We start from the raw sequence: 26,243 nt of genomic DNA on the forward strand, positions 1-26,243 counted from the left end.
ATTGATCGGAACGAACTACTATAAACGCCTCTGTGTATTTATAATTGCGTCGTATAAATTTGAATTATGAAGTGGCACAAATTGACAGTTCCCTTTCCATCGGTATTAATAAAATCGCAATGTATATGTAAAAAGAACGATCCTGGTATCCCAACATTTGCTGAGTTTATTTCAGATTTCAAACATTTGCAGCTTATTTTCCAACCGAAAGGAGAAGTCTTGTACTTATGCAGCAATTTTTAGATTTATGGATGCCCTGGAGTGTTTTGCAATTTGAACTTTGTAATCCAGGAAAAGTGGCAACCACTTTCTGCACATTGCTGGCAAAATGATAACGATTAAATAATGCATTAATTTTAATAACTGTTTTACCACATCACCATTTTTGATCATTTAAGATAACAGACTGGGCCTCAACTTATCCTTGTCCTGTTATATCTGTGTTGATTAAAAGAAAAAAATAGGCTTGGATGTATAACAGGTGGCATTTATGTTGCCATCTGCTTTATACCCCCATGATTTGAACACACCTTACATTGAATTTATAATTTAGTTTATTATCTTGATTGCAAGTTATCAAACACTAAAATACTCAAATTTCAAAGTAATAGCGATTTATAAATGCGTACTTGTTTGAATTTTTTTCTGCTTTTTGTTGTATATTTCATCTTCGTTTGAAACTAACAGAGTTATACTGATATATTGATAGCTCTCTGTTATGTCATCCAGGTGTCATTTTTCATAGCTGAATCCCAGGAGCTAACTGCAGACAAGAAATGACAATGTTGTGGAGAAAGGAGGAGAATGGGACTAATTGGAAAGTGCTTTCAGGTTGCACAGATGCAGGGAAGAGCAGTTTCCATCTCTGCCATCACTTTATGATAACATTGGAGGTGAGCCTCAAACGGTCATATTGCTGAACTATGTACTCATAAGATGGCCATCAGGATTTGACATTTGTCCCACCAGCTCTCAAAATCTCATTCCGCATAAGATTTAGAATTTGCTTAAATATTTTAATAAAATTCTATTGATTTATTTTTACGTCCTATACTGTCCTGAATGAACGCACATTCTGTGGGTCAGTTATTTCAAATTCTGATCATGACCTATTGAGCTGTTTAGTGTGCGGGATTCTGTATGTTACAAGGAGTGCAGAAGGCCTGTAGCTTTAATTGCTTAAAAATCTGCTTCATTCTCATCTCACTGACAGTCTGATACAATGAGCATTTCAAAACAGAAATAGAATGAGCTTTATTTTTCAGTGTCTGCAGTCAGGCTGAAGTGAGACACTGGTAGAAGTATATATAGCCTAGTTCATTTTAAGAGTCAGCTTGTTAATAAAATGCTGCTCCAAAAATGAAACCACTTTACTTTTTCACTCGTAGTTAATTTCACCTCCATTTTTCAGTTCAGACTTCAAAGTTCAATTTATTATCAGAGTGCATACGTGTCACCTCATACAGCCCTGAGACTCTTTATCTGTGGGCATACTTAGCAAATCTATATAACAGTAACTGTAAGCAGGATCAATAGACAACAATCTGTGCAAATGCAAACATAAATAAATAGCAATAAAAACGAGCACAAAATAACAAGATAAAAAGTCCTTAAAGTGAGACCACCGGTTATGGTAACACCAGGAGTAAAAAGTGTGGTTATCCCTTTTTGTTTAAGAGCCTGATGGTTGAGGTTCTTGAACCTGGTGGCATGAGTCCTGAGGCACCTGCACCTTCTACCTGATGACAGCAGAGAGAAAAGAGCATGGCCTCGGTGGTGAAGATCTTTGATAATGGATGCTGCTTTTCACGTGGACGTGCTCAATAATTAGGAAGGTTTTACCCGTTATGTACTGGACCAAATCCACTACCTTCTGTAGGATTTTCTACTCAAAGGAATTGGTGTTCAAATACCTGGCCTTAATGCAGCCAGTCAGCACACATTTGGCCACGCATCTATAGAAGTTTGCCAAGGTTTTTGATGACATGGTGAATCTCTGCAGACTACTGAAGATGTAGCGGCACTGTTGTGCTTTCTTTGCGATTATATGATTTTAAGAGATTTGTTAAATTCCATGGTATAGCACATGAAGTTCACTCTGCCTGACGAAGCATTGTAGGAGAAAGGAGGTTCTTAAGGATCTCAGTAGAATATAAATAACTTTCAAACATTTAAATTTGTATCAGCTTGGCCTGTTGTAACTGGAGCACAGGAGGCTGAGGTGTATAAAATTATGAGAGGTTTAAAAAAAGTGGCAGGAATTAACATCTTTGGTAGAGAGATGGAATTCGTTACCTGAAAGGATGTTATAGGTAGATAATCTCATCATCCTTAAAAAGAACTTGAAAAATGATTTAATGGGTTATATTCCATGCCTTTGAAAAAAGGGCTCCAGTGCTGCCCAGAGTTGTGTTTTTCTTTTTTATTCTGAGTTCTAGAGTCATTTACACATTGTTCTTTGTGCTATTGAAACATAATTTCAGCAAAATATTAAATAAATTTCTTTTGACTTTAAATGTGGAGACTTGCAGATGAACCAGGGTCTCTGAGCATTATGCCTTTTCAAGAATCTAACTAACTGGTGAAATCTTCCAATCATGCCAAAACATATTAGCATTTTTCTCCCAAGGTTCCATTGAAAAGCTGCCTGGAATCCACACTAATTTTTTAAACTCCTCATGCTGCGGTGTTCTACAGACAAGCATATAGGCTTAGATGAACAACCAAATCAGCACACAGAATAAGAGTTTAGGGGTGGCACACCTTGTAGCACTGCACCTCCACAGCTCCAGCCACCTGGGTCCAATTCAATCTTTGGTGCTACTTACACACAGTATCCTTACTGTGACTGCACAGGTTTCCCCAGAAGTTTCCATTTTCTTCCACATCCAAAAGTTGTGGGTGGTTAACTGGCCATTATAAGTGTCCCGAGTGTTTAGGTGAGTGAATGGGAATGAGGGAAAATAAAAATGGGATTAATGTAAGTAGGTGTTTGATGGTCAGGTTATGCTCTGTAGGCCAAAGAAGTACATCTCCGTGCTCTGGCTCTGTGGCTCTATAAATGTGATATTATTTCAATGGCTGGTCTTAGAGTCATGACCACTATTATTAATTCCCCCCCCCCTTCCTAACAACTGTCAATTTAAAACAAATTTAATTAGTAATAGTGATATTTAATTAGTAATTTTCTTTTCAGGTATTTGCACAGTTTCTTATGGATATCCTAAGGGAAAACATCAGCGGAAATGTTAACAAAAACATCTTTTATCACTAAAGGAAAGTTATGGATTTTGAAAATCTGAAATAAAAACAGATTATACTGGAAACTCTTCAAGTCCAGCAGCATCTGTGGAAATGGAAATAGTTAACATCACTTTCCACAAAACTGGGGAAGAGGGAGAGAAAAGTTAGTTTTAGGGAGTAGAGAAGAATGAAGAGGAGTGGTTAGAACAAGGTGAATGTTTCTGATAGGCTGAGACTAGATGACAATGTGGCAGTTAAGCTGCAGTTAAAATCAGATTAAATTTCTTTGCATAATATTTTGCTTGGTGATAGGAAACTGAGGGCAGTCGATGAGGATTGTCTTTCTGACTGTACCACAGGGATAGATGTTGGGACTTTTACTTGGGTGAAAGTGGAAGGTGGTTTGTAAAAGTGGTGGAGTCATGAACAGCAAAGAAGGTGATCTGAGGATACAGTACAATGTTTCAGCGGTAAGGTTGGGTAGAGTGGTGGTGTATGAAAGTAAATCCATTCAGGTGTGAGGTAATGCATTTTAGGGTATCAAATTCTAGCAGGAAGTAGACAATAAATGCAGAGACCTTAGGAGGGTTGATGTACAGAGAGACCTTCGGATGCCAGTTCATTGTTCCCTGAAAGTGGCAACACAAGTGGATAGGACAATGAAGAAGTCATTTTGATGCTTGCCCTCATAGCCGAGGCACCCCGTGTGAGAATTGGGCCATCATGTTGCAGCTATATGAAATATTGGTTCCAAACCACACTTGGAGTATTATGTACAGCTCTGGTCACCACTCTGCAGGGAGTAGGAAACAATGCTAGAACGACAATCAGGAAATTTTGAAGGGAATGATCCCTCCACCATGTCTTGTGGTGGAATCTTACAGAAGTTGGTAGAAGTTGCAAAGGATGATCTATTGAATGTGGGGGCCAGTGTGATAAAGGAATGGACGGGAAGTTGTGCTTGTTACAGCAGAGACTTGGGAGTAGAGGTGTGGAAATAGATGGGATGCAATCAAGGGATCTAATCCAACATGTAAAGGGCAAGTTATAGTTCAGGAAGACTTTAATCAAATTCTCCAACTTCAGGTAACTTGCTTCTTTGTCTGCATTGGAAGTGGACATTTTTGCCATTCATCATTTTGGGTCATTTTTTTAGTGTGGCTGCTGGGCAAGTCCCACAGCCTTAACCATTTCCAATACATTACAAGGACAAGGAAGTTTAATCTGATTTTAACTGCTATTTAATACTGGGCTATCTGGTTTTACCCATCTCTACCCCATCATTTCTGCTATCTAAAGCCAGCTTGTTTTCAGTCTTAAACTGTTCTGAAAAAAGGATCCTGGGCCTACAAGTTTAACTGTTTCTCTTTTCATCGATGCCACTTGACCCGCTTTGCATTTCTTGCTTTTATTTATCTCCACCTTTGTCAGGATCAGTGTGAGTTAGCCTGATGCAAAAGAATTCTACACATCAAAATTCAAGTATATGTATTATCAAAGTATGTATATGTTACCATAGATTAACTTGAGATTTATCTTCTAGCAGGTGTTTATGGGGAAAATAAATAAATTAAATTTTACAAGATACTATACAAGACCAACTGCAAATAAAAATAATGCCCAGAACATGTGTTGTAAAGAGTCTTTGAAAGTGAGTCTGTAGGTTGTGGAATTAGTTCACATATACTGTGATTTAACTGTAATCTCCAGAAAATGGTTTTTAAATTCCTTCTGCATGATGTTGCTACAGTATCTTGCAGTGGGCACTTTTTAAATTCAAATTTGTATAACGTCACATTTTTTGATGACAGAGAAGAACATTTTTTCCATTAAGTTGAACCATTTAGCAAAGGTGGAAGGGCAGTGTGTTTACCAATTCTACAAGTAATGCTGAACCTCCTTATGTTCACAATTTACACTGTAGCTAATGATATAACTTTTAATCGAGTGGAAACATATTCTAATGCACACATTTATTTAACACAATGCTCCCTACCACAGAAATATGATTAAACCAGAACAACCTGGGGATGAGTACTTATTCAACATAATTTATGTGTTTTGATGTTTCGGAATTTAGTATTTATTGACGAGAACTGTTGTTAAACAGCTCTTTGGAGCAAGGATGAGATTTATTTTGCTTGTTACTTGTGCAAAATTATGAACTGACCTGAAAATGATACCCTTGTGCTGAAGGTCCAGTTACTACTCACCTGTTTGTTATAAATACATTGGTTAGACAAATTTAAAATCAATTACCAAAATGAAGTGCAACCTGTAATTTTAATTTTCAGTATCTTCTTTATCTGACAAGTTCATGGTAAGATTAGTGAAAGCAGCTTTGTGAGACACTGTAATTGTCCAAGCGCTACAAAAACTAGTGGAATCTGCTTTTTGATGGCCTTAAACCCACAGGTTAGCCAGCCAGGCACATAAATAACAGCACAGATCTAACTGCTTTGTTATTTATCAGTAGGTTGATGAGATTTTTGACTACTTACTATTTGAATACGTTTGAAAGTAGGAAATCTCGTTAGATTTTGATTTGTTTGAAGACTGGAGAATAGCAAGTGTTGTTCCTTTGTTTAAGGACAACAGGGACAAACCTAGGAAATTAAGCCTAACATCAGTGATACAGAAATTGGAGTCGTTTCTTAGGGACAGGATTTACTCACATTTGGAAAAGCGTGAATTTGTCGGTGAAAATTTGTATGGGGCAGGTTCTGTCTCACAACTGTGACTGAATTTTTTAGGAAGGTCATAAATATCATTGATGTTAGGGTTATGGATATTGTCTACGTGGACAACGTGGTAAAGCATCGGACAATAGACTGGTCCAGAAGATGAAGTCATGTGGCAAGTTGGTAAATTGGATACAAAATAAGCCTGGTTATAGAAGACAGAAGGAAGGATTTTTCTCTGATTGGAGGTCTGTGACCTGTGGTATTCTGCAGGGACCAATGCGCCGACTTCTACTATTTTGTGATATCTGGTTCTGGGTGAAAATGTAAATTGGCTGATTAGTAAGTTTAGAATGACACAAAAATTGGTTAAGTTGAATACAGTGAAGAATGTTGTCAAAGGATACAGCAGAATGTAAATTAGTTTGAAATTTAGGTGAAGAAATCGCAGATGGAGATTAATCCAGACAAATGTAAGGTAATGCATTTTGGAGGTTTAGTGGAAAAGGCAAGAATACAGTAAATGGCAAGACCCTTGGGGAGCTTTGATGTAAAAAGGGATTTTGGATGCAAGTACATAAACCCCTGAAATTGGTAACGCAAACTGATAGGTTAGTTAAGAAGGTATATGGTCTGTTTGGCTTCATTGTTTGGGTCATTGAGTATAAAATTTGAAGTCATGTTGTAGATAACTTAAACTTTGGTTCAGCTGATTTGGTGTATTGTCTGCAATACAGGAAGGACATTGAGGCTTTGGAGAGGATGCAGAAGATGTTCACCGGGACGTTTCCTGGATTGAAGTGTATAAGAAGAGATGGAACAAACTTGGACATTTTTGCTGGAGTGTCAGTGATTGAGTGGGGATATAATAGAAGTATGAGAAGAATAAATAGAGTAGATAAGAGTCCTTCTTCAAGAAGGGAAATGTAAAAAGTTGGAGAGGGAGAACATTCAAAAGAGATTTACAAGGGAAGTTTTTTTTACCATGTTAGTGCCTGGAATGCAACAACAGGTAACAGAGTGATAAAGACCATGTACAGACAAATGGGATTAGGTGGGTTGGCATTTTGGTCAGTGCAGGTGTGATGAGCCAGAGGGCCTGTTCCCATTCTGTACTGTTCTTTGTTCTAAAATAGGTAATAATGCTCAAAGCATTTGTGTGACTTCACACCACACTAGCATCTTCAGGTGCCCAATTTAGCAGCAATTAAATTATGCAACTTTAATCAGATGTCTTTGCAGTTAAATGCGATATTAATAATCGTGCTTTTCATGCAATCATTTTCATATCTTCTAGGCAGAGGTGCTCCATCTTCTTGACCAAGTAGAGTCACCTAAAGCCTTTGATATAAACCTGCACATACAAAATGTCCATTAGACAAAAAGTTAACAATATCAAGTTGCCTAGAAGCTAGTGAAAAACACATCACCATATGATAAATCTGTCTTGTTAAAACTTTTTCCTCACAACATATGTGGCACTTTACTTCTTTGTCATCAAAGTGATATTTGGCAAATGGGTTCACTTTTTTTCATATTTACCAGCAACAAAAATGAACACTAAAAGGGTGACTTAATTTACAAAAGCAAAAACATAACTGTGTAGACATTGCAGTAAGTTTTAATTACGTAGCAATTTGGAAGTCTTCTCTTGGCGTAGTGCTTACAGTTGTTGGGGTAATTAATCGTGTCATGATGACTGGTTCTTCGCTTGTGAACATCAGGAGGGAAGAAGAGTCCTCAGAAGCGACGGCACGATCATTGGTAACGGCAGAGGCCAGTTCTGGATCTGCAGACTCTGGAGCAGTAGGGACACGGGAACAGCTGGGATGCAGGTGCTTGGATCCTTCCTTCGCCACCTCCTCTCTCCAGCATTTGCTCTTCTGGATTCCTCAAAATTTTTAGCTGCTCCATGGATCAGCAGTCTCTGTGACAAGCCAACTGCTGCCACTTGTTGATATTTGTCCAAGAGAGCTGCTGCTTAAGTTGGTCTTTGTACCTCTTGCATGGGGCACCATGATCTCTCGTGCTCTGCAAGAGTACTCTGTAGAATACTGCTTTCGGTAACCTGAAGTTGTCCACGTGAGACACGTGGCCTGACCAGTAGAGCTGCTTGAGCAGCAAAGTGACTTGGAAGTTGAGTCTTCTTCTGTTGTAGACACCTGCCAACCGATACCAATGTGGAGCAGAGGGAGAGCTGATGGAAACGCTCAAACAACCGGATTTGCCTGCGCTACAAGACCCAGGCTTTGGAGCGGTATGATAGTGTTGTGATGACGACAGCCTTGTACATCTGGCTTTTTGTGGACAGACGCTGCTGGTGGTTCTTCCGCACACATTTCTGGAGGCACTGCTGACTCTGGCAATTCGATTGTCAAAGTCCCAAGTAAGCACCAAGTAAGTTTCCAGTAAGTTTTTTTTTAATATGTTAATACATAGCTAGTATGCTGAGAATAGGTCCAGAGTTACTGGTATGTTCCTTGTGTGAGATGTGGGAGCACTGAGAGACCTCCAGTCTCCTTGATAACTACATATGCATGAACTGGAACTGCAGCTCGATGACCTTCGGCTCATACAGGAGAATGAAGAGGTGATAGATAGGAGCTTTCAGGGAGCTAGTCACCCCTAAGTTTTAGGAGGCAGATGCCTGGTTGACTGTCAGGAGAGGGAAAGGGAATAGGCAGCCAGTACACAATACTCCTGTGGCCATTCCCCTCAATCACTTTGTATGCTTCTGGCAGGGAACGACCTACCAGGGAGCAGCTGCAGTTAGCAGGTCTCTGGCACTGAGTCTGGATCTGCAGCTTAGCAGGGAGGGGGAGAGAAAAACGAACTGTAGTGATAGGGGATTTGTTGCTTAGGAGAGCAGAAAGGAGATTCTATTGATGACAACGAGATTCCCAGATGGCTTGTTGTCTCCCAAGTGCCAGGGTGAGGGACATCTCGGATCATGTCCATGGCATTCTTAAATTGGAGATTGAGCATCCAGAGATCATGGTCCATGTCAGTACCAATGACATGGATAGGATGAGTAACGAGTTCCTGCAAAATGAATTCAGAGAATTGGATGCTAAGTTAAAGGCCAGACGTCCAGGGCTGTGATCTCAGGATTGGGACCCATGCCATGTGCTAGTGAGGCCAGAAATAGGAAGATCATGCAATTTAACATGTGGTTAAGGAGTTGGTGCTGGAGGTGGCCGGAAGTGGGGGGGGGGGGGGGGGGCGGTGCCTCAGATTTTTGGATCATTGGATCAGGGAAGATGGAACTTGTACACAAGAGATAGTTTGCACCTGAACAGGAGTGGGACAAATATGCTAGCAGGAAGGTTTGCTGTGCTGCACTGCAGGGGTGGGGAGAGGGGTAAACTAAAGTCGCAGGGAGATGGAAACCAGAGTGTCGGAACAGATAGTGGAGTGGTTGTGGAGAAAGCTGTTCTGAAGCCTAAATACAAGGTATGCAATCAAATGGTTGAGTATGGTGGGACTAATGTTCTGAGCTGCGTATATTTCAATGCAAGGAGTATTGTGGAAAGGTGTATGAGGTTGGGGCATGGATCAGCTCATGGAATTATGATATTGTAGTCTTTACTGAGATTTGGTTGTAGGAGAGGCAGGATTGGCAACTCAGTGTTCTGGGATTCAATTGTTTAAACGTGATAGAGCGGGTGGAGCTAAAGGGGGAGAGGTGGCATTACTAGGCAGGGAATATGTCAAGGCAGTGCTCCGTCAGGACAGATTGGAGAGCTTGTCTAATGAGGATGTCTGGGTAGAAATGAGGAATAAGAAAGGTATGACCATGTTGGTTGGATATTATAGACCACCCAGAAGTCTGCGAGATTTAGTGGAGGGAATTTGTAGCAAAATCACATTCTGTTGCAAGTAGGTGATTTTAACTTTCCACATATCGCCTGGGACTCCCATACTGTAAAAGGGTTGGATGAAAAAAGGTTTGTCAAGTGTGTTCAGGAAGCTTTCCTTAATCAGTACATAGAAGTCCCAACAAGAGAGAGTGTGATACCATATCTCTTATTAGTGACTGAGACAGGGCAGGTGACAGAAGTTTGTGTAGGGTAACACTTCGGATCTAGCGATCATAATGTCATTAGTTGGAAAATGGGCTGAAAAATGGCAGATGGAATTTAATGCAAACTTGTACTTTGGGAGGACTGACCTGGGTAGGGTATACACAGTGATCAGTAGAGCACTGAAGAGTGTGGTAGAACAGAGGGATCTGGGAATACAGATCCATAATTCCTTGAAAGTGGCATCACAGGTAGATGGGGGTCATAAAAAAAGCATCTGGCACATTGGCCTTCATAAATCAATGTACTGAGTTTAGATTAGATTAGATTAGACTCAACTTTATTGTCATTGTGCCGAGTACAGATACAAAGCTAGTGAAATGCAGTTAGCATCTAACCAGAAATGCAAAGAATAGTGTTATTTACAAAATAACTGCAAATAAAAAGTAAGTGCTACAGCACACAAATATAAAAGTACTGAGACAGTACAACATGGATGCAATACTGTTTAGAGCTGTGATGTGAGGTTCAGCAGGGTCACGGCCTCAGGGAAGAAGCTCTTCCTGTGCTTGCTGGTGCGGGAGCGGAGGCTCCTGTAGCGCCTACCGGATGGGAGGAGAGTAAAAAGTCCATGGTTAGGGTAAGATGCGTCCTTGATAATGCTTTTCGCCCTGCCCAGGCAGCATTTATGGTAGATGTTCTCAATTGTGGGCAATTGGGTGCGGATAATCCGCTAGTGTAGGAGTTGGGATGCTATGTTAAGATTGTATAAGATGTTGGTGAGGCCTAATTTGAAGTATTTTGTGTAGTTTTGGTCACGTCCCGACAGAAAAGATGTAAATAAGATTGAACGAGCGCAGAAAAAATTTATTATGATGTTGCTGGGATTTGAGGACCTGAGTTATAGGGAGAGGTTGAATAGGTTGGATCTTTATTCCCTAGAATGTAGAAGATTAAGGGGAGATTTACTAGAGGTATACAAAATTCATAAGGGGTATAGGTAGGGTAAATGCATTCAGGCCTTTTCCACTGAGGTTGGGTGTGACCACAACTAGAGGTCATGGGTTAAGGATGAAAGGTGAAATGTTTAAGGGAAACATGAGAGGAAACTCCTTTGTTCTGAGGGTAGTGAGTGTGTGGAATGAGCTGCCAGTGGAAGTGGTGGATGCAGGGTAAATTTAGACATTTAAGAAAAATTTAGATAGGTACACAGATGGTAGGTGTATGGAGGGCTATGGCACAGGTGCGGGTCAATGGGTTGAGGCAGATTAATGGTTTGGCACTGAATAGATGAGCTGAAGGGCCTGTTTCTATGCTGTAGTGTTCTATGACTAAAGGCAGTGTCCATTATTAAGGACCTCCATTACCCAGGGCATGCCCTTTTCTCACCGTTACCATCAGTAGGAGGTACAGAAGCCTGAAGGTACACACTCAGTGATTCAGGAAAGGCTTCTTCCCCTCTGCCATCCGGTTCCTAAATGGACATTGAACCCTTGAACACTACCTCAGTTTTTTATATATATTATTTATATTTTTGCACGATTTTTAATCTATTCAATATATGTATACTGTAATTTATTTATTATTATTTTGTTTTTTTCTTCTGTGTTATGTATCACATTGAACTGCGGCTGCTATGTTAACAAATTTCACGTCATATGCCAGTGATAATAAACCTGATTCTGATACTTGAGTCACACAAGCTGGGAAAGTTGGGTTCTGACTTTCAATCTAAATTTTTGAGATTTAACCGGTACAAAATTAAGGTATAAAATTATTTTTTTATGTTTGGAAAAAATGTTAGTTTTTAAAATGCAAAAGTCTGTTAGGTCATATTGAAGCATATCCACTGTCAGTAGAGCAAGGTTTTCTGATTTGTTATCCTGGTCATTCCCTATTCCACTTCTTTTATGAGGCACTGATTTTGTTTCATCCACCACCTTTAAAGGCTTGAATTCCACATCAAATCACTCTCTGTTTTCAGTTAGTTCAGCACAGGTCTTGGATTAAACCAAGTACTAAACTACCTCCATTGTTCCATAGGTTATGTATTTACCCAGAAACCATTGCAGTCCAATTATTTCATAATCTGTTGGAAATACTGCCCAGTTGATATACAAGCTGCAAATACAGTATATGGCCTGGATTTTATCAGTCTTCATGGCTGAGGACATGACAAGGGAACTGGTGGCGTAAAAATCTGCAGTTGTTCATGGGACGTTGTAACATTCATCAACTCACTTACTTTCTCATTATGAGCATTAAATTCTGCACATAAATTGTACAGACTTTTTAATCCCTTTTAAAATTTTGCTTCAGAAATAAGAGCAGGAATAAGCCATCTGGCCCATCAAGCCTGCTCCGCCATTTGGCAAGATCATGGCTGATCTGGTCATGGACTCATCTCCACCTACCTGCCTTTTCCCCATAACCCTTAATTCCCCTACTATGCAAAAATCTATCCAATCTTGTTCTAAATATATTCACTGAGGTAGCCTCCACTGCTTCATTGGGCAGAGAATTCCACAGATTCACCACTCTCTGGGGAAAAGCAGTTCCTCCTCACCTCCATCGTAAATCTACTCCCACGAATTTTGAGGCTATGTCTCCTAGTTCGAGTCTCACCTACCAGTGGAAACAACTTTCCTGCCTCTATCTTATCTATCCCTTTCATAATTATATTTGATTCTATAAGGTCTCCTCTCATTCTTCTGAATTCCAGCTAGTACAGTCTCAAACAACTCAATCTCTCCTTCTATGTAATGTAAATCCTTTGTAAATTGGAAGCAACTGTCTTTCTGAAGAAAACATAATTGATTCACAGTCTCAATGTACCATGCTTAGAAATGGAGAAACAAGAGTCTGCAGATGCTAGAATCTAAAGCAACAAACACGAAGCTGGAGGAACTCAGCAGGTCGGGCAGCATCCGTGGAAATGATCAGTCAACGTTTCAGGCCAGAACCCTTCGTCAGGACTGAAGAGGAAAGGGGCAGAGGCCCTATAAAGAAGGTGGGGGGAGGGTGGGAAGGAGAAGGCTGGTAGGTTCCAGGTGAAAAACCAGTAAGGGGAAAGATAAAGGGGTGGGAGAGGGGAAGCAGGGAGGTGATAGGCAGGAAAAGTGAAGAAGGAATAGGGGAAAACACAATGGGTAGTAGAAGGAGGCGGAACCATGAGGCAGGTGATAGGCAGCTGGGGGAGGGGGAGGGAATTACTGGAAGTTGGAGAATTCTATGTTCATACCAAGGGGCTGAAGACTACCTAGACAGTATATGAGGTGTTGCTCCTCCAACCTGAGGTTAGCCTCATCATGGCAGTAGAGGAGACCATGTATGGACATATCTGAATGGGAGTGGGAAGCAGAGTTGAAGTGGGTGGCTACTGGGAGATCCTGTCTGTTTTGGCGGATGGAGCAGAGGTGCTCGACGAAGCGGTCCCCCAATCTGCGTCGGGTTTCACTGATGTAGAGGAGGCTGCACCGGGAGCACCGGATGCAATAGATGACCCCAACAGACTCACAAGTGAAGTGTTGCCTCACCTGGAAGGACTGTTTGGGGCCCTGAATGGTGGCAAGAGAGGAGGTGTAGGGACAGGTGTAGCACTTAGACTTACAGGGATAAGTGCCGGGTGGGAGATCCGTGGGGAGGGACATGTGGATCCGGGAGTCGCGGAGGGACAGATCCCTGCGGAAAGCGAAGGGGGTGGAGAGGGAAAGATGTGCTTAGAGGTGGGGTCCTGTTGAAGGTGGCGGAAGTTGTGGAGGATAATGTGCTGGATCCGGAGGCTGGTGGGGTGGTAGGTGAGGACAAGGGGAACTCTGTCCCTGTTGTGGTGGTGGGAAGATGAGGATGGGAGGATGGAGGTTAGTTCCTCCAGCGTGTTGTGAGTGTTGCTTTGACCCCAGCATCTGCAGAGTATTTTGTGAATTGATGTTTCGGGTCAGACCTTTCACCTAGATTTGGGAAGTTAAACCAATGGCAGGATATACACAATAAATAGCAGGGTCCTGACGAAAGTTGTTGAGCAGAAAGACTTGATTCCCTGAAAGTGGTGGGGAAGGCATATGATGGACCTGCTTTCATTGATCAATTCATTTAGTGCAAGATTTGAACCTTATGTTATAGTTGTTAAGGCACACTTTGGAGTGTTGTGTATAGTTCTGGTCATTGTACTATAGGAAAGATGTGATCAAGCTGGAGAGGGTGTAACAAAGATCCACAAGGATGCTGCAGGCTTGAATTAGAAGGAGAGACTGGAGAGGCTGGGACTGTTTTTGCTGAAACAAAGGATGCTGAGAAGACAAAATAATGAGGGGCATAGATAGGATAATAGCCAGTGTCTGTTTCCCATTATATGGATATCTGGAATGAGCTGTCAGAGGAGATGGTAGAAACATCAACAGTAAGAACAGTTAAGAGCAATCTGGACAGGTCATGGATAAGCGAGGTACAAAGGAGGGTGGAATTAATGTCAGCAAGTGGGTTTAGTACAGATGGGCACCATGGTCATAGAGCTTGTCAGATCCTCTCCCATCAGATTTCTCCCTCCTCCGTCTCTTTATCTTTTTGACCAAGCAACTTCCCAGCTCTTTACTTCATCCCCTCCCCTTCTCCCTGTTTCACCCATCACCTACCACCTTGTACTTCTTCCTACCCTACCCCCACCTTCTTACACTGATTTCTCAACTTTCTTTCCAGTCCTGACGACGACTCTTGGCCCAAAATGTCAACTGTTTACTCTTTTCCATAAGTGTCACGTGGCCTGCTGAGTAACTCTTACTGATGTCCAACCCCTGTACACCTCCATTCCCCATGAAGAAGGCCTCAAAGCCCTCCGCTACTTTCTGGATAATAGACCTCACCAGTTCCCCACCACCACTACCCTCCTCCGGCTGGCGGAACTGGTTCTCACACTCAATAACTTCTCTTTTGGCTCTTCCCACTTTCTTCAGACTAAGGGTGTAGCTACGGACTTGCATGGGCCCTAGCTATGCCTGCCTCTTTGTTGGTTATGTGGAACAGTCTGTGCTCCAAACCTATTCTGGTACTGCTCCCCAACTCTTCCTTCGGTACATTGACGACTACATTGGTGCTGCTTTCTGCACCCATGCTGAGCTCGTCAATTTCATCGACTTTACTTCTAACTTCCACCCAGCCCTCAAATTCACTTGGTCTACCTCGGACACTTCTCTCCCCTTTCTCGATCTCTCGGTCTCCATCTCTGGAGACAGACTGTCCACTGACATCTTCTACAAACCCACTGACTCTCATAACTACCTCAACTATACCTCTTCCCACCCCGCCACATGCAAAAATTACATTCCCTATTCCCAGTTCCTCCATCTCCGCCGCATCTGCTCCGAGAATGAGGTTTTCCATTCCAGGACATCTCAAATGTCCTCTTTCTTTAAGGATTATGGTTTCCCTTCTGCTGTCATTAATGATGCCCTCACCCACATCTCCTCCATTTCCTGCACTTCGGCTCTCACCCCATCCTCCCGCCACCACAACAGGGATAGAGTTCCCCTTGTCCTCACCTACCACCCCACCAGCCTCTGGATCCAACACATTATCCTCCGCAACTTCCGCCACCTTCAACAGGACCCCACCACTAAGCACATCTTTCCCTCTCTACCCCTCTCCGCCTTCCGCAGGGATTGTTCCCTCCGCAACTCCCTGGTCCACATGTCCCTCCCCACAGATCTCCCACCTGGCACTTATCCCTGTAAGCGCAAGTGCTACACCTGTCCCTACACCTCCTCTCTTGCCACCATTCAGGGCCCCAAACAGTACTTCCAAGTGAGGCAACACTTCACTTGTGAGTCTGTTGGGGTCATCTATTGCATCCGGTGCTCCCAGTGCGGCCTCCTTGGTGAAACCCGACGCAGATTGGGGGACCGCTTCGTCGAGCACCTCTGCTCCGTCTGCCAAAACAGACGGGATCTCCCAGTAGCCACCCACTTCAACTCTGCTTCCCACTCCCATTCAGATATGTCCATACATGGCCTCCTCTACTGCCACGATGAGGCTAAACTCAGGTTGGAGGAGTAACACCTCATATACCGTCTAGGTAGTCTCCAGCCCCTTGGTATGAACATAGAATTCTCCAACTTCCGGTAATTCCCTCCCCCTCCCTTCCCCTATCCCTATGTCACTCTGCCCCCTCCCCCAGCTGCCTACCTCCTCCCTCTTGGTTCCGCCTCCTTCTACTACGCATTGTGTTTTCCCCTATTTTTTCACCTTTCCTGCCTATCACCTCCCTGCCTCCCTTCCCCCACCCCTTTATCTTTCCCCTTACTGGTTTTTCACCTGGAACCTACCAGCCTTCTCCTTCCCACCCTCCCTCCACCTTCTTTATAGGGCCTCTGCCCCTTCCCCCTGCAGTCCGGACGAAGGGTTCCGGCCCGAAACGTCGACCAATCTTTTCCACTGATGCTGCCCGACCTACTGAGTTCCTCCAGCGTGTTGTGAGTGTTAACTCTTACTGAGTTATGTGTGTTGCTATGGTCATAGAGCTACACAGTAGAGAAAACGTTCCTTTAACCCAACTGACCCATGCTGGCCATGACATCCACCGGAAAGTCCCAGTTTCCCACACTCAGCTCATAACCCTACAAAGCTTTTGACTCTTTCTTATCTATCCAAAAGCTTCTTGAATGTTTCAGTCATACCTGCCTTAACTACTTCCTCTGGCAGGCAGCTCATTCCAAATACTCACTACCCTCTGTGTAAAGATGTTACTTCTCAGGTCTCTTAATCCTCTCCCCTCTTATCTTGTATCCGTGCCCTCTAGTTTTTGGACTCACCAACCTTGGGGAAAAGACTATGACCATCCACCATATCCATACCACTAATGATTTTATAACTTCTATGAGATCACCCCTCATTGTCCTGCGCTCCAAGGAATAAAGATCCAGCATGACCAACACCTTCCTATAACTCAGTCCCTCTTGTCCAGGCAGCACCCTCGTAAATCCTTTCTACACCCTCTTCAGCTTGACAATGTCTTTTTTATAACGGGATGATCAACACTGCACACAATACTCCCAAGCCTGGTGTCACCAATAATTTATATAACTGCAACATAATGTCCCTACTCCTAAACTCGGTGGCCTGACCAAAGAAGACCAGCATGCTAAATGCCTCCTTCACCACCCTGTCTACTTGCCTGGTCACTTACATCAAACTGTGCATTTGTACTCCCAGGTTCCTCAGTTCCATAACACTCATTAGTGCCCTGCTTCTCCTGTTTCTGAGCTGTACAACTCTATGAATGTGTTTGTAGTGCAGTGTTCTGAATCTTAGCTATGCAATTGGGAAGAACCCTGTGGAGAAAATGAGAAGACTTGCACTCTGCTGCTGCCAGAAGCCTTGAGATGGCCAGTATCGCAGCATGAACATCCATCTTGGACACAGGCAATATGCAGCAGAGACCAGGGGAAGTAGAAATAGAAAATAATCCAAACAAGTATGAGGGTTTCAATTCCATTTATTTTGTGGTTGGAGGTTTTGAAAGCATTGAATTTGTATCGTTGTTACTCAGTTGTCGTAAGCATACAGTTGCCACCTTAGGTGAATTTCAGTTCTGGCCACCTCATTACAGAAAGGATTTAAGAGGGTGCAGAGGATATTCACCGGGATGATGCCTGAATTAGAAAGCATGTATTGTAAGGACAGGGTGAATAAGCTAGGACTTTTCTCTTTGGAGGGAAGGAGATTGAGAGGTGACTACATAGTAGTGCACAAGATGATAAGTGGCACAGATCAAGTGGACAGCTGTACTGTTCTATGCTCTAATGATAGGTGCTTTTCTTTTCTGCAGGTACAATTTTGGATGAGAGCTGGAAATTTGTCCAGTGACTATTTTTCACAGGAAATGCAAAATAAGTACTGAAAACTGTGGGTGCTGTTTATCTCGGTGTGATGTGGCAGTGAACTTTATGGATCTATATAATTCTTGCTTCTTCTGCACTAATGCAGTCACTGGCTTGTACAGAGAAAGTGAACCCCACTACTAGTCTCTGTTTAAGTGCCATTTTTCACATGCATTTGCGTAAAGCATCACAACTGTTGTCACTGATGATCTGCTGGCAGATCATCGACTCGGTGAAAGATGCTCTTTGGGTGGCCCGAAACTTGATGGTCTACCAGCACATCGAGATGTCCATGGCAGAATGCTGCCGACTGGCACATTCTCAGCTGCAGGAGCACGTTCTAAAGGACGCACTGAAAGTTGGTGCAGCCACCGCAAGGGCGCGGTGGGGAAGGACCATGGTATAGGGTTTTTCTCCCGTAGGAGTGGGAGGGGTTGGGTGGCAGGGTGTATACCCCTCAACAATGGTTGTACAATATGAACCAGCAGAGTGCCACATGAGTGGCTGAAATTGGTAAACTGTATAGAATGTAATGCTAATATCTGTAAAGTATTCAGAGTTATTGAATGGTTTATTGTAAGTAATTTTATTATAAATAAAGTATATTTTGTTGAAAAAAATCAGTCAAATGCTGTCACACTAAAAATATAGTCCAAGACTCTTGAGTCCATAAATATTGCAGCAGTCTGCAGTTGAACAGAATACGGCTGGGGAGCAGCATCAATTCCAGCTTGGACACTGTGCCACACTGTCCCCAGCGTTCCGGTGGAGCACACCAACTCTACAGCCTCTCTCCTGGACAGCTGTAAACGAATAACACATCTTACAAGAGCAAAGTTCACTCACTTCAAAGGTCTGCCTTGTGTGGGTTTGACTATATACTGCCGTAGTCATTCTCACTTAGTTGTTGTCTTTAACATTTGCCTTACTGGAGCTTTCACACAACCAATCACAATATTTTTATATCAAAATTGTGTATATTCATAATATAATTATTTACAAGAATAAACAGTGTAATGCCTTTTCATTCTAACATTCATAATCAATGTGATAAGTAGTGTTCCATTACCTGGGCTGTTACACTGCTATAACAATTTAGGGGCTTCCTCACTCTATCCCAGTAACAGAACCACCCTGTACTGTGGTCCTCAACCAATCACAGTCCTGTTCATTGGGGTTAGGATTGAATGAAGGACTAGTTCATTTGATTTTTCTGATTTTTCCTCCTTGGCCAACATGGGTTGAGATCAATTGATTCAAGGAGAGGATGAGAAATCCACTGTTTCCCTTTCTCGTTTCCTCATTTTTTCTTACAATATAACTTGTACAGTATTGGGAAAAGCTTCTAGCTTAATCCATTGATTCAAGAACGCTAAACCCTCAGTGGTCTTGCAGAGTAAAGTGTATTATAGGTTACATCTTCATATAAGGGAAAAAAGTCGGAATGTTTCACAATGTCCTAGGGCTGTGTTTACATTGAGTTGTTGATGGAGCATTCAAATGCTTTTCCTTCTTCAGATCAAGATCTTTAAATGTGAATGAGTTAGAGAGTTTAATAGACCATCTGCCAGATCAGCAAACAAAGGAATAAAGAGCAAGAGAACAAACATCTACTCAGATGATTCAGTGGACCACAGCTGGAGTGCAAACAAGAGAAATCAGCAGGAGTGGTACAGGAAACAATTCAGCGGGTGATATTTTACATTCCAGACCAGGCTAATGATCTGGTTCTTGCTAAGTGCAAACTGAAAAAGAGGTGCTTTATGCAAATTAGGGAGATGTAGACACTCAAGTGAGAAACTTCACGGTTTATTTTGGCTTTGCTGTCTCAGATCTCATTCCTTTATTGCCACTTGTACTCCACTTCATCTCCAGTTTTCTTCATTTTCAGAAGTAATTTTCTTACAGTTGAACTTCTTGGTGCATTGGTGACCGTGTTTGTGTCATCGAGCTTGGGAAAGAGGTCCACCACGTCCCTGCCAGCCATCAAATACTTTATTATCAGAAGTGGAAAGGGTGAGCATTTTCAGGTTGCTGGGTGTCAACATCTCTGAGGACCTATCCTGGGCCCAACATATTGATGCAATTACAAAGAAGGCACTGTGTTGTTAGGTGTGTGCCTAAGAAAGAAATTCAGTTCCCAGTGTACAATGCGGGCAATTCAGCCAGAACTGTAACGACATTGGTGAGCTAGTCACATGAGCTCAGGTCACGCTGGAGCCATCACTGTTAATAAATGTATTAGTTTTTACCCACACTGTCTGTTCTTATTAAAACAAACATAACATGGTGATAGAAGTCAGCATGGTCTTAAATACAGAGCATAAATGAATACTGCAAGTGACTAAGAAAGAGACACTAGTGATGGAGAAGTTGGCCAGCAAGGCGACAGACCACATTGTTCCCGAATTAACCGATAGAAATTCAGGTAAGAACTTGAAATGGATAACCTAGGCCTTCCCACACCTATGCAGTTTACCGGCAATCAAACTGAGAGCTGGAAACGCTTCAAACAGCGATTCAGCAGTGAGTAGAGCAGGAGGGACTGATGAACATCTGAAAGAATCTCTACATATAATTGGGGAAGGTGCTTTGGGCATCTACAACAGCTTTCAAATTGATGAGACAGCCCGTACATTGGACACTGATGACAAAATTTGAAGAGTATTTTGTCCCAAGTAAAAACATCACATTTGAGAGATACAAGTTCTTTTCCTGTGACCAGAAACAAGGTGTTAGCTTTGAGCAATACTTAACTGAGCTTCACACACTGAGTAAGTGCTGTGAGTTTGGAGATTTGAGAGACTCACTAATTAGAGACAAAATAGTTTGTGGAACTTCAAATAATGGGCTGAGAGAAAGATTGCCCCTTGAAAAAAGATATAACGCTGGAAAAGTGTTATGTGTAGGACGGCAGAGACCAAGCTAAGGAGCTGCACAGGATAGAAGCACCAGTGCAAACTGTGAAAAGGGGCAGAGCGCATGGTGTTTCCCAAAGCAAAAAGTTAGGGTTAAACAGCAAATGTGGAGGTAGGCACATTCCAAAGACGTGTCCTGCTTATGGAAGGTTCTGCAATAATTGTGGGAAGAAGAATCGTTTTGTAAAGTGCTGAAAAGATGGGGAGGTACTACCAAGAGAAAGGTGCACACTGTTGCTGAAGAAGAGGAGGAAGTCTTTAAGATTCTCTATAGACTGTGTGCTGGTAAAACAGAATTAGATCATTCCAGTGAATGTGAATGAGACTGTAATTCCATTCAAGCTTGACAGTGGAGCCCAAGCGAATCTGTTTTCCATGGATGATTACAAGACCCTCCCAAGAAAGAGCAAGATTTACTCAGTAAAGTTAAAAAGTGGCAAGCTGTACTGGACTGTCCCATGAGGATACTTTGTATGTTGAAAGAATGTTCCTGTAAAAGGGGGCTATATAGTGACCTTCAAGCATGCGGGGCAGCACCTGAAGTCAAAGCTACTGATTGTAGAAAATAAAGTACAGCCAATATTAGGTCTGGGTGCATGGGAAAGGTTCAAACTGGTGAAAAGAATTTTTGTAGTGGTTTCACAGTCCAAAGATGACCACACTTGACTTACAGAAAAGTATGCAGATGTCTTTAGTGGGCTTGGATGCTTACCAGGTATACATAAAATTCATATACATGAGACAGTGGCTCCTGTGGTCCATGCATGCACAAAAGTTACTGTTTGCACTTTGAGACAAACTCAAATAAGAACTAGCATGGAATGGAAAAATGTCATACAGAAAATTGAAGAACCAACAGATTGGGTGAGTTCACAGGTTATTGTGTAAAAAAATGGAGCATTGTGGATATGTCTAGACCGAGTGATCTCAATAAAGCCATCATGAGAGAGTATTTTAAATTGCCAACATGGAAGGAGATCATGTCCCAGTTTGCAGGTGATAAGTGTTTAGCAAACTCCACATGTTGTCTTGGGTTTTGGCAGGTGAATCTGAATGAGCCAAGTTCGAGACTGGGTACTTTTAACACACCAGAGGGAAGATATGGCTTTCTTTTGTTACCATATGGGATCCTGTCTGTAGCAGAAATCTATCATAAAACCATCTACGTGATCTTTGAGGGTATACCTGGTGTCAAGACCATGATGGATGACATCATCGTTTGGGGGTCCACCAAGGATGAACATGGTGCATGACTGAGTAGCTAGATGTGACATGAAGTGTCAATTTGAAATTAAATAAAGAGAAATGTGAGTTTGGTGTTAAAACACTGCTTTCATAGGAAATGTCATATCGGAAGAGGGAGTGAAGCCTGACCCAGGAAAGACGTCAGCCATTGAGAACACGAGGAGGTGAGATGTTTCCTGGGGATAGTGACTTACTTGGCTAAGTTCACCTCTTGACTGTCTACAGTGCTAGCACCACATAGTTCACTCCTTGAGCAGCAAAACGAGTGGATTTGGTCTCACGAGCAAGAAGAGTGTTTCCAGAGGCTGAAAAGAATCGTAACTGAAGTTTTATGATCCAGAAAGGTGTACTAGAATCTCAGATGATGCATCCCAGTATGGCCTTGGAGCAGTACTACTGCAGCAGCATGATGACACATGGCAACCTCTATGCAGAGATAGAGAAAGAGCTTCTTACCAGCACATATGCATGTGAAAGGTCCCATCAGTACATCTATGGACAAGCTTTTGAAGTGAAGACAGACCATAAGCCGCTGGTCTCAATTATGTCCAAACCATTGAATGACTGTCCCATGAGGATACTGTGTATATTGATAAGGCTGCAGAAATATGATGTGAAGATGATCTACACACCAGAAAAATATATTTTTGCTGCTGATGCACTGTCTTCAGGAAAGAAAAGAGTGACCAAGAGAGTAATGCTGATACAGAGGCCTAGGTTGAAATGATTGTTACCATCATGCCAGTATCTCCCAATAGAACATGGAAGATTAGGGCAGCAGCAGGGACAAATGAAACGATGAAAGTATTCAAAGAGACAATACAGTGAGGATGGCCGGTAACTAAGAATGACTGTCCAATGTGTATTCAGGATTACTGGGCATGCAGAGCTGGACTGTTAATAGTGGAAGATATGTTCTTAAAAAGGAACAGATTTGTGATTCCACTGTTGCTATACAAGGAAATGCTCCAAAAGATACATGAAGGGCATCTCGCTGAGGAAAAATGTAAATGACGAGCTCATGAAGTGATATATCAGAATCAGGTTTATTATCACCGGCATGTGACATGAAATTTGTTAACTTGGCAGCAGCAGTTCAATGCAATACATAATCGAGCAGAGAAAAAAACTAATGTTAAATTTAAAAAATTTAAAATAAATGTAAATCAATTACAGTATACATATATTGAATATACTTACAAAAACGTGCAAAAACAGAAATACTGTATATTAAAAAAAAGCGAGGTAATGTCCAAAGATTCAATGTCCATTTGGGAATTGGATGGCAGAGGGGAAGAAGCTGTTCCTGAAACGCTGAGTGTGTGCCTTCAGGCTTCTGTACCTCCTACCTGATGGTAATGGTGAGAAAAGGGCATACCTGGGTGCTGGAGGTCCTTAATAATGGACGCTGTCTTTCGAAGACACCACTCCCTGAAGATGTCCTGGAAACTTTGTAGGCTAGTGTCCAAGATGGAGCTAGATTTACAACTTTCAGTCCTGTGTAGTAGCCCCTCCATACCAGACAGTGATGCTGCCTGTCAGGATGCTCTCCATGGTACAACTATAGAAGTTTTTGAGTGTATTCGTTGACATGCCAAACCTCTTCAAACTCCTAATGAAGTATAACCGCTGTCTTGCCTTCTTTATAACTACATCGATATGTTGGGCCCTGGTTAGATCCTCAGAGATCTTAACACACAGGAACTTGAAACTGCTCACTCTCTCCACTTCTGAACCCTCCATGAGGATTGGTATGTGTTCCTTTGTCTTAACCTTCCTGAAGTCCACAATCAGCTCTTTCATCTTACTGATGTTGAGTGCCAGGTTGTTGCTACGGCACCTCTCCACTAGTTGGCATATCTCACTCCTGTACGCCCTCTCGTCACCACCTGAGTTCCTACCAACAATGGTTGTATCATTGGCAAATTTATAGGAGGTATTTGAGCTATGCCTAGCCACACAGTCATGTGTATATAGAGAGTAGAGCAGTGGGCTAAGCACACACCCCTGAGGAGCGCCAGTGTTGATCGTCAGCGAGGAGGATATGTTATCATTAATCTGCACAGATTGTGGTCTTCCAGTTAGGAAGTCAAGGATCCAATTGCAAAGGAAGTTACAGAGCCCCAGGTTCTGCAACTTCTCAATCAGGATTGTGGGAATGATGGTATTAAACGCTGAGCTATAGTCGATGAACAGCATCCTGACGTAGGTCTTTGTGTCATCCAAATGGTCTAAAGCCGTGTGGAAAGCCATTGAGATTGTGTCTGCCCTTAACCTATTGTGGCGATAGGCAAATTGCAATGGGTCCAGGTCCTTGCTGAGGCAGGAGTTCAGTTTAGTCATGACCAACCTCTCAAAGCATTTCATCACTGCCGATATGAGTGCTACTGGGCGATAGTCTTTCAGGCAGCCCACATTATTCTTCTTAGGCACTGGTATAATTGTTGCCTTTTTGAAGCAAGTGGGAACGTCCTTGAATATTCTCGCTAGTTGGTTGGCAGAGGTTTGCAGAGCCTTACCCAGTACCCCATTGGGACCTTCCGCCTTGCGAGGATTTACTCTCTTTAAAGACAGCCTAACATCAGCCTCTGAGACAGAGATCACAGGGTCATCAGATGCAGCAGGGATCTTCACAGCTGTAGTTATATTCTCCCTTTAAAAGCGGATGTAGAAGGCATTGAGTTCATCTGGTAGTGAAGCATCACTGCCATTCATGCTATTGGGTTTCACTTTGTAGGAAGTAATCTCTTGTAGACCCTGCTAGAGTTGCCATGCATCCGATGTCGCCTCCAACCTCGTTCGAAATTGGCTGTATTTCAAAGTTGGAGTGGATTCTGTTTGAATGTAATGGGCAGAGTCATATTGTTTGAATTTAATTGGCAGAGTCATATTGTCATATTATAGACTACTTTTCCAATTACTCAGAGGTTGCAACACTACAGTCAACATCCAACAAAGTGGTCATTACCTTCCTAAAAGCTATGTTTGCGAGGCATGGAGTTCCATGTGAAGTGGTATCAGACAATGGTCCACAATGAATAAGCTCTTATCGGGCTTCCAGCCGGGTATCGGTATCAATTTTAACTGATGTTTTGATGACAAACTCTGCCATCTTTATTAGGAATGATGCCTGGGCACGCCTAGTCCAGTGGTATTTATATTCCTGTCATCTGTCCCTCCTGATTGGTTAGTCCTCATCCAATCGGGAGGGACAGACGATGGGGTATGCATACCACTGGATGAGGCATCATCCCTAATGGCAGAGTTTGTCATTGAAACATCGGTGAAAATCAATATTTGTACCCGGCTGGAAGCCCAAGAAGAGTTTATTCATCATATATGCCGGGAAAGCATTAAATCCTTTTTCAATGGTCCACAATTTTCAAGCAGTGAATTTGAGTCCTTTGCCAATGATTGGGGGTTTTGACATATAACTTCAAGCCCACATCACCCAAAATCTAATGGCCTAGCAGAGAGTTCAGTCAAGGTAGTGAAGGGCTTCATGAAGAAGGCACAAGATGGCTGAGAGGACTTACACAACAGTCTGAAGATTTTCAGAAGTGCACCACTGTAGAGTGGCCTTTCACCAGCCCAAATGCTGGCACGTTGACACATATGCACCAATCTTCCAATGCACAAAAACCCGTTGACAGCTAAAAGAGCTAAGGATAAAGGGAAAGAAAAAAAGAAACTATCACGACGACTGTGAAAAGCCTACCAGTCATGAAGTCTGGAGATCAAGTGCGAATCCAAGATCAAGATTCTGGCACATGATACCTGCAAGGACAAGTTGCTCCACATTCCTACCAGATCCAGGCATTGAGAAAGAATCGTGTGAATCTACGACAGCAAGCTCCATGGTTGTGACATGTCATTTGTCAGTACACCAGAGGGGCTAGCAGATGTGAAAAGTAAGCCTGTTCTTCACAGTTCTCAGAAAGACATTAAGACAGGAAGTGAAAGCAATACATCTGTGGAAACAAACAGCAGACCAAAAAGACTTATTGAGAGTTACAGAGTGAATAAGGGACTGTATTTGCTCATTACAATTGAAGTTAATATAAATACAGTATCTTTGTTGGAAGGCGTTATTGTTTCTTGCAGGTTTATGAAGAAGCATTGTGTTTGTTTTTTACTTTAAACAAAGGTCAAGAAAGTGGAACTGCCCCAGTGGAAAGTATTTTCCACTTTAAAAACTCTCCTGCACAAGTTTCTTGCCATCATCGGGTATGATGGACAACCAGCAGTGGTACTTGTAGTGTT

At 42.3% G+C, this 26,243-nt stretch overlaps 1 long non-coding RNA gene across 4 annotated transcripts in view; it reads left to right on the top strand.

Moving 5' to 3' along the window:
* Window positions 1-26,243, top strand: part of LOC134350437 (uncharacterized) — a 59,559-nt gene that overhangs the window by 607 nt on the left and 32,709 nt on the right. For 2 of the 4 annotated variants that reach the window (XR_010018887.1, XR_010018884.1), the window contains exon 2: window positions 730-893. This is a non-coding gene — a long non-coding RNA (uncharacterized LOC134350437). Of the gene's footprint in view, window positions 1-729; window positions 1,045-3,196; window positions 6,651-26,243 lie in introns of those variants that run through there. The other 2 variants (XR_010018886.1, XR_010018885.1) reach the window with 2 other exon arrangements.

This window comes from Mobula hypostoma, chromosome 8 (assembly GCF_963921235.1).
Source record: "Mobula hypostoma chromosome 8, sMobHyp1.1, whole genome shotgun sequence".
NCBI lineage: Eukaryota > Metazoa > Chordata > Chondrichthyes > Myliobatiformes > Myliobatidae > Mobula > Mobula hypostoma.